Raw genomic sequence first — 9,659 nt, 5'->3', positions numbered from 1 at the left:
TAATTGAAGGTCATCAAAACTATCGTTCATGGAGCGCCCTCTTAAGTTTTCAAGTCAGGCCGTCTGCGCTCAGGCGCCTTTTGAGTTGCAGGCCCGGTCACATCGAGCCGACAAGACGGCGACGCCATTAACGATCGGCCGGCTAGTCGGCAGGTCATGTTGCTGAGAGGAATCTTTTCATAGACCTATGATGACGCCGTCGCGACCGGCGCCACCAGGTCGTCGTATAATGTGACAGGCTTTTGTGCCGACGACGCCGACAAAATCCCTCTGCGGACCGTTGTCTGGCTGGTCTTCGTGCGATCGGCCCTTGAGCAACAACATCGCAACGACAACGCGACTGCCGGGAAGTTCGCTTGTATAGACATTTAATCCCTCTTAAAATGAGTCGAAACATGTTTGGACGTCAGTCGGCCACATCGATCTTGAGCTGCAGTGTCATACTCGTTCAGCGGAGGTTAGGCCTAACGCAGCTGACGAGTTCGTGCACGCACTACCAGCGGACCTGAGCTAAATGGTAAGTAATTAGGGCAGAGAAAACTATTCCAGTTGTAGCCATAGCGATTTGGAATCAACCACTCTTCTCACCGTACGGTGTGCGCACAATAAGTGGCAACACGGGGTGGTGACAATATCGGTTGTCACCGTCCTTCAAAGCTGCCAATCTCACGTTGTGACGGACTCGCGCCGGCGCTTCTTTGACCAAAATGCAGCTGTGTATTGATGGCTGCATCTGTATAGATTGTTATGCTAACATGTCTCGTGCTATGTATGCCTCTTATGCCGAACGGGCAGAAAGGGACGGTCTCTTCGATACTGCAGTGTAAACTCGCTCATGGGCCATGCGGGTACTGCGGGAGGCAGCGTTTTAGGGAGAAAACTACAAGCTTTCTAAATGATCACCTCTGCCATAGGCGCCGACTACAGGGGGGGGGTCTCGAGCCCCCCCGGCTCCTAAAATGTCAGTACCAGAGTCCTGTTACCCCAACCGTCTATGGTTTTTTTTTTTAGTTGCCTCTACATTTTTCGTTAGAATGTTATTGTGGCTAAAAGCTAACTGCATCATTGTTGACGCGGACGTGCACGGCTTTTACTCGTACTTTCGCTTTATTTCTGAAAATTCTGGCAATAGGAAAACAAGCGCATTAGAAGCAGCAAAACGGCGGCTCCCTCATCCGTATTTTTTCACTTCAACATGTTATTTTAATTCCAGTGTGAACACCATGCACAGACACATTGTATTTCAATGTGTACACAGGACAAAATTTATGATATTTGAAAGAGAAAGATATCGCCAACTAACAATATTTCTGATATGGATAGCCTAGCTATGTCTAGAGAATCAATATGTTGCTGTATGTTCAACTCGCTACAGATTGCTTTGCACACTTTTTTGACACTGAAAAAGACCTGCAGACTTCAGTGACCCCTTTGTTGCCCCGGGCTGCACAACAGGCTAGAAAAAGCAGAAAAACCATCCCTCTTCTCGGTTCCTGATGATGATGAGGCACTTAAAGCGTGGCAGCGGGCCATGCCCCGTGCAGACAAGGCCTTAGACAGGAGAAGATCTGCGAGCTGCACTTCGAACGAATCGAACCCCTGTTGAATCATATACAGGGTGTCCCAACTATCATGCAACAAGATTTTAAAAATATGCAAATGCCCCGTATAGCTGAACAGAACCAAGGCAATGTTTGCCGTCGCTTCTAAATTCTCAGATTACTTTTTGCATTCCGCCTAATTGCATAATTAGTCTTAAATAATTAATCATCTTCTCAAATATGATAATTAGATTAAAAGTGTCCATGAAAAAATTGTAGAACAGCTTGAAAAACTACCGATACAGCTTTCTTTTGCTCAATACGTGCTGCATAAAAGTGTTTTTCCGAGGGTGAAAGAAGCCAGCGAATACACGCAAAGTGCCTCGAGCGGCCATGCAGTCGCGCGCCAATTTTCGTGTATTCGCGGGCTTTGATCTCGCTCGGAAAACACTTTTATGCAGCACGCATTGAGCAACAGAAAGCTGTATATGTAGTTTTTCAAGTTGCTCTACAATTTCTCATAGACACTTTTAATTTAGTTATAATAATTGAGAAGTTGATTAATTAATTCAGATTAGTTATGTAGTTAGGTGGAATGCAAAAAATAATCTGAGTATCTACAAGCGACGGCAAACAACATTGCCTTGGTTCTGTCCAGCTACGGGGCATTTGCATATTTTTAAAATTTGTTGCATGATAGTTGGGAATATATTGAATCATATAATCAAGTGCTGTCTGTCATCCTTTTGAGCATTCTTCATGGTCACCACCATTCTAGTTCATCAGATTGGCAACTAAAATAAGCTTGCTTACTCAACTCCTATGTGGAATGATTTCTAAAGCATCATATATTGGTAGTAACCGATTTGACGAGCAGGATGCAGTGCGTCGCAGTAATATGACCTAAGAAGCTCTTCGCTGCGAGCCTAGAAATCGGTGCAGCTCTCTTTACCCACACCACTAGCATAATATTCTTCGCATTAGCTGAAATAATTTTTGTTCACTCCCGACGATTCGGGGAAGCACGTAGAACGCGTGCGACCGAGACCAACAAAAAAGTTGTCGCAGTTTCACCCGAAAGGCGAAGCATCAATTGCGATAGCAACTTAGTAAAGAGCTATACGGAGTAAGGATAGTAGTTTTATCCGCTGTACAAACTTGGACATGCAGCAGCACCGGCAACACACAGCACTGTTGTCGACGCCGTCGGCGTTTTGCCCGCGTTCGCACAAAATGCGTGCGGCGTTGGTGACTGTTGCCGGAGCCTCTGATATAAATAGGCACTTGGTGCCGCAGCTAAACGTCGCCTCCCCCCCCACGGCCTTTCGTGCGTCAGAAGAAGGCGCGTTTGCTCTACATATATGGTGATTGTAAAGGAGGAAAGAGACGCCTACTTCTGCAGCCCTTAAGGGAGCACGGCACAGAACGCGCGTTTGTTCTCCGCCGTGCGTTCACTCCCCGTGAAAGCGCGCGTCCCTCGCGCCCTTTTACTCGCACATACAGCGTTCGGCGGCGCGCGGCGACGATTTCATCTCCATTGACGTCATACGGAACCTCACGGCGACGGCAACGGCGACGCCGACGGCAGAAAATCTGCTTTGGAGTGTCCATATAATTGCTATCGCAATAAAAAAATGTTCGTGCCGGCCGTGACGTGCCTGAAGCGAATGCATCTTTAACACTTGACCACTCATCAGAGGATAGCTGCTAGTCATTTATTGTCTCCTCTACTAACAGGGTAACGGTATGCATTAGCTTAACGCTAGTTATGTCAAATATGCGACCGCTAATTGCGAACAGAAACGCCCGCTTCGAAACCTGCGGCACCAACCGCCGTGCCTCCGCGCCCGGGGAGCGGTCTTGCTGGCGACTGCAGCGCCGCCGCTGCTGTCATGATTGCTTGCAACCATGGAGGTAAAAGTTTTTTACTTTCTCCATGCTTGCAACACTCCGCTGCAGTGGTTATTCTAGCCACCGCTACTCCGCCGCCGCCGTTGCTCTCGCCAACGTTTATAGAAACTGTTATACCTCTGTCACACGAGCACGCAAAGACTCTTTACACAAGCGGTATTTTACCAAGCTGAAAGACTTGAATGAAGAGGTGTTGCGCAGCAGACACACGGCGCCGACGATCTCCTTTTAGTATTTCCTCTGGACACACTACCGAAAGCGTGGCGCTAGCGTTCAAACAATATAGGCCAAAAAAACTTATTTATCTCAAAATATAAAGCAAAAACTTATTTTTTACACGTTTTTCAAATAAATGTAACATAATAAACGTTAATATAATGATGTATTATAGTAGTTTAACATGTAGTTTAAAGCAACGTTACTAGAAGGTTTAAAGAGCGTCATCACGTGACATCCCCGGCCCGTTCGACCTGCTTACGAGAGTACAGAAGAAAATGAGCATTACTGGGTTTACTACACCTTGTGCGAGACATAACATTATTTTTTATGATAAGCCTAGGTGACAGAAAATTACGCATTCGATTATTTTGTTTAATATATGATAATTGCTCGTGCCCACTGGTTTCGAGGCTACTCCTTTTCGGCCGTAAAGGAGATCGGCGAACTCCTATTCCAGAAAAGACCGCTTCTGAAAAAGAGATCGCTCCCTGTCGTGTTTCTGCGGGTGAAACTTTTTTCGGGAGAAGTCTTTTTGCTCAAAAGACTTTCGAGTGCCCGTGTGACGTTGGCTCTCACCTCCCCCTTCTAGCTACCCATGGCCTCCGTGATGGCGGCGCGAGCGCGTTTCTCTCCGGCCGTCCCAATCGCCGCGCTCCCCAGCAAAAATACGAACATCGCGTCGCGCGCCCGGCTACCGCGAGATGGCGCACTCACTTGGGATTCCGGTGAGGGCATACCGAACTTTCAAGCAAGAAATTGCCAAAGAAAATATCTACGATAATTCTAGGGGAAGCTCTTTGTTGTTTGAAGCCAGGACGGGAGTATTGCGGACTAGGGCTCTATTCTGGGGCTCTATTCTGGACACGCATGGCGGCTGCACGGCCGCCATTATCCGCCATCTTGGCTGTCTCATTGGCTGTCCGGAGGTCACGTGTTTTGAAATTTGTGCCGGGAAACGGAAGTTTTGCTAAATGCAATTTTGCGTTTTCGTCAGAATGAAACGTGACGTGGAGCTGCAAACTTTATCGACTAATACTTTTTGTGGTCCTTGGCACCTCTATTGCGACTTTAGCGCTTAAAAAGAAAGTGGACGGTAGCGTGCAGAAGCTCGTGCAATGCATCTGCAATTTCGCGAATATGTGGTGGCGTCCCGAGATAGCCGGCATGTCAGCTTGCTGATTGGCTGAAGGAATATCCTGTGAAGAGCGTCACAGGAAGGGCTGTTTCGTAAACGTCAATTTGACGTTGCGCTGGGCCGCCATTGCAGATATTTTCCGCCATAATTTGTGGTGCGACGAGCCGCGCGAATTATGGTAATGAGCGGCCATATGCAGTGTCAGTCGTGAGGCATGCGTATCGCCGCATTTTCCCTGTCATTTGGGGCCATGAAAATTTTTTGTTCACAACGCGTGCTCATAGCATTTGCATCGCTCCGGGTGGTGTTGGCATTTGTGTTTTGAACAATCATTTCTATTAAAAACACGTTTATTTGAAATAATATTGGTTGAAACTAGCAAACTTCTTGCGACTTTTTGCACTTTTCGCTACTGCGTTTGTATTGTAATCAATATTAATGTCTTTTCGCGTCATCAAAGGTTATGACAACGGCGAATTGTTAATTTATAAGAATAAATATACGCAAGGCGGCGTCTTGAAGTTTCCTCCCGCGGTGCCAGTAAGCAGCGAAGTGAACAAGAGATGGCAGTGCCGGTGCTTGCGTCGCGCAAGCGGATACCTGTGGCGCGCGCAACGCTATCGATGATATTCGGCCGCTTCTCGGCCAGACGAGTCGGGCTGAGTCACTTGCGTTTCACCAGATAGCGATAACGCGGCCTAGAGCGTGCGCTGATCATCACTGGTAGGTCGCGTGTGTTGTCTCAAGGTAGAAACCAAGCGCGTGGGCGCCAATATACGATGACTCATTCAGTTTCACGAGGACATGCATCCTATCTAATGAAGCAGACGACAGCCTGCGCGTATGCAGACGACGGAAGCGAGAAACGATTTTGATGGAATAATCGTACGCTTTGAGCTAGCGGCTTTATTTTACTGGGGAGGAAAACTGTTTTGCTTTATCAGCCACGCTATGTTCAATGCCTACATTACAGTTTCTTAGGCGAAACGTCAAATTTGCGTCACGTTACGAAAGCAAATCGGGGCTATCGGCGCCATTGTGTAAGCGTCGCGCGTACGTCACGCTTCGAAGAAAATGGCGGAATGTCCAGAATAGAGCCTTAGATGTACCGAGTCAAGTACCAAGGTATAGACACGTTGTGCTGTGCGTGTGGAGAAGAGGAATGGCTGAACACCTCATACTTTTCTGTAAAGGGCTTAACCCTACAGTGCAAGGCAACGGGGCTGATTTTTTCAAAGCATTGGGGTTTAGGGACAGTGAAGGCAAAATAGACTTTAAGCGGGTAGAAATAACCAAACAGAGGTTATCTGATTGGTGGATAAAATCAAGGCAGGGGTGAAATTTCACCCACCACAAAGTACAAAATATGTTAATAGTCATGGCTAGGTGGCGTATGCCACCGCCCGGTTTAAAGGGTTCAGCATAGAGAAAGGAATTCAACAAGAGGGGACACTCCCGTAGGGCCCAGCGGCCGAATTGACTGCAGCGTGCCAAGCGGTCGGTGTCGATCACTTCCGGTTTCGGTTTTGAGCGCGCGCATTTTGAACGCAAGCTAGCACGCCGGGTGCGCCCCCCACCCCTCCCTTTTTTTTTCTCTTCGTGCAGAATAGGTTTATTATTTAGTAAAAATGATTGCGAACGATCTCGTAAAGTCCCATCGAATCTGTGCCACGTGCAATTTCACAAAGTAGACGCAAGACCTTTTGTGCAATGAGGAAATATTTATTTTGCTCTATATAAAAGCTCGTTCCGCGCTTTTTGTGCGTTCATCCAACGTTGTGACACCAGCAGATAAGGCAGTAGTTCCTGTATGAAGCTCCACCGGACGGCACCAGCTGAAAAATAAAGTAAATTACAAGCATGTTACATTTGCAAGCAAGTAACAGCATGTTACAAGCATGAGTCATTTTGGTATTTAGACATAGGAATACTGCGAGGCGAAACGTGCGAAAGCGGTGAATGGGCGGCCTTACAAAAAGCAATTCGCTTTTACATACATGGCGTAGAAAATACCCGACTCATGCCAAACATATATGAAAACATCTGATTTCCAAGCGTTCGCCCATTTCCGGGAATTATTTCCTGCACTTTGGCAGCACAAATACACGAGCGACTTCGCGTTTCCCCAACTTGGCCTCGGGCGACGCGACGGTACGCTACATACATAGAGACGGACGCAACAGGCTCTCAAGACAAATTCGTGGGTGCAACGCCTTTTTTCAGTCCTTTAGAAGACGTAATTTTCGAATTACAAGTTTCTGATATGTTCGTCGTTCGCGCGTTCTGCCGGCGCCAGCAGAACACCCCATGTTATCTCTTGGCAATCGGCCATCGCGTTTTCAACAGGCGTGAATACCGAAAGAAGGTATATGTTGTTGCGGAGCCACAAAAAACGTCACAGACTTGTCCCTCTAAGATTCATTACACGCCAAACTTTATCACCACGGCTGAGCTGCTTATCGCTAACTGCGTCACAGCGCGCTGTGCGGCCAGCGTGCCTCAAAAGTACCCCAGAAAGTAACGAAATTACTTTTCAGTAACGTGTGGCGTCAGAGAAAGCGGCACAACCTTCTCCTAACAAGATGAACTAGACTACACACCACGGCTGAGTTCTCGCTAACTGCGACACGGCGCCCTGTGCGGCCAGTGTGGCTCAAAAACCGAAATAAGTTACAATAGTCCCATAGGAAGCGTCGGAAACATGTCTCAGCACGATTCATTAACTCAAATTAACTGCGCCAGGATGGCCGAGCTGTTTTTCGCTAACTGCGTCTTAAGTCTCGGTCCCGTGCCGTAAGCCTAATTGCGTCGTAGACTGTGAAACAAGATTTCTCACCTTGCCGTAGTCCAATAGTGCAGTGGTGTCTTGTCCCAGTGCAGAAGGAACGCAAGAATACGCCGAGAGCCCAATAAACCAGGTTACATTTAAAAAAGAAAAAAAGAAGGAGACAGACGGGTCGCCGCGCGCGAGCGCTCAAACGCGCGCGCAGCCATCCTCGCTGGCTTCGGGGGAGTGTCTGGCGGATGACGCATGTATCTGGCGCGTCACTGACCTGTGGCTAGGTAAGGCAAGGAAAATAAGTCGCAAAGCTTAAGTTCATTTATACGCAAAACGTTTTAGTTTTCGCGGGAAAGAATTAAAAAAATAAATAAAAGCCTGTTAACTTAAGTTCACTTTCTTTTTTTTCTATGCTCGCGGCAGCTAACGTTCGGTGTCAAAAGTATAGCGTGACGTAGGGTGACGTGTTTCCTGTTGCCAGTTTTTGCCGAGTGTCCCCTCTTGTTGAATTTCTTTCTCTATGGGTTCAGCCTCATCCATCCATCCATCCGGTGGCAGTGGAGACCGCGACAGAAAGCAGAGCGCGCGGGATTACAGCGTGCGCAGGGTTTTTTCTTTCTTTTTTTTTTTCTGCGTACGACCAAGCATTGTCGCCAGGATCTTCTGGATGCACTGAAGGCAAGTATTTTTTTTCTGTTACTGCATTTATTTTGGTCCAATTTACATAAAAAAGCACGGCAACTGCTGAATTTTCCTGATATAAATTATTGTAAGGAGGTATCAATTCGTCTGTGGTAATGGTACTTTTTTTTCATTACCGTTTTGTCTCGGCGCGAAATACCTTGATTTGAGAAATATACAGGGGCGTTCTAGCATTCTTCCTTTCTGGAGACGTGTATGGGTGAAAACTGGGCTAATTTTCGTCGTTGAATCATATTGCCCTTCTATCGTGACACATCGTTTTACTATTTGATCGCGTACGGATATTTATGAGTTGGTCAACCGAAGCACGGTTACGCTCTAGATAACTGAGTGCCCTGGCGATGTCACTGAAGTAAGATAATTTTGCCGGAATATAGTTGAAGGCTTCGATTAGCCGACCTACATTTACTCCACACGTCGTTGACAGTGAAAGTGCCTGTGTTGTCATCGCCTCCTTTTTCGTCATTCGGATTTTGCTTACGTTTTGGTAGCACAATGGCAATATCAGTATCGTGTTCATTTACTGTGCTCTCGACTGCATCCACATCAATCAATCGATCATAAATGAACAAAACGTGCCTGTAACCAGTCCGTGGTCGTCGCAGAACCGGCGACTTTCAGTCTAGACGTATGGCGACCGCCTGCAACCTCCTCCCTGTCTCTGCAGCGCGACGGGAGGTAGTTGGAAACTGGGGAAGCCTCGTGGGCGAAGCATTGTGCGCTATGCGAGCGCGGCTTTCGCGCCACACTTGATGGCGACATCGCGAGGAGAGCTCAAATCTAGCTTACAACATATCTATTGTGGGCTCGGGGCCAGTGGTCGGCCGAAGCCCTCAGAGAACACATAGGCGACAAGAAAAACGCGTTTAATTTACGAAGGCCCGGCAACGACTGATCGGTCTTTAGCGGCAGGGCGAGCGCGAGCCCTGGGCGTCATCACGCCCAGCCTCATCATCGTTCTTTTCTTCTTCTACTTCGCTAGCGCCGCCATACTATACAACCCGCAAATTTCGAAGTATAGTAAGTTTCTAGCACATGCGGATCTCTTGCAGAGGCATCGCTTTTCTAAGTGATCTAATATAGGCGGCGCAAATCTACAGCAAAAAAAAAAAAAAAGCCCATTTGAGAATCGATAGGCCCCGGCATTGACTTGGCCTCTCGTACACCTTGACCAGACATTTCCAACTCAGCGCGAGGTTAATAAAAGCGCAAAACCATTTTTTCCTCGCCACACGCAAGCTGCGCCAACAGCGCGGCAGCTTTTCCGATCCTAAATCCGATCCCAAGTAAGTGCGCCGCGGTGCGGAGAAAAGAGCGCGCCACGCCCACCTCGGGAAATACGCTCTCTCCGTGCGATTGGGACGGCCGGGAA

General features: G+C 47.6%; 1 long non-coding RNA gene across 1 annotated transcript; it reads right to left on the bottom strand.

Moving 5' to 3' along the window:
- Positions 1-6,507: 6,507 nt before the first annotated feature.
- On the bottom strand, positions 6,508-9,459 carry LOC125939742 (uncharacterized). The gene is made up of 2 exons (XR_007463109.1): positions 7,643-9,459; positions 6,508-6,641 (listed from the first exon to the last, which is right to left on the bottom strand). It is a non-coding gene; the product is annotated as an uncharacterized LOC125939742 (long non-coding RNA).
- Positions 9,460-9,659: the final 200 nt, after the last annotated feature.

Source organism: Dermacentor silvarum, chromosome 8, assembly GCF_013339745.2.
Source record: "Dermacentor silvarum isolate Dsil-2018 chromosome 8, BIME_Dsil_1.4, whole genome shotgun sequence".
Taxonomy (NCBI): Eukaryota; Metazoa; Arthropoda; class Arachnida; order Ixodida; family Ixodidae; genus Dermacentor; species Dermacentor silvarum.
The sequence above is the reverse complement of the archived record's forward strand: the minus strand, read 5'-3'. Positions and strand labels throughout refer to the sequence as shown.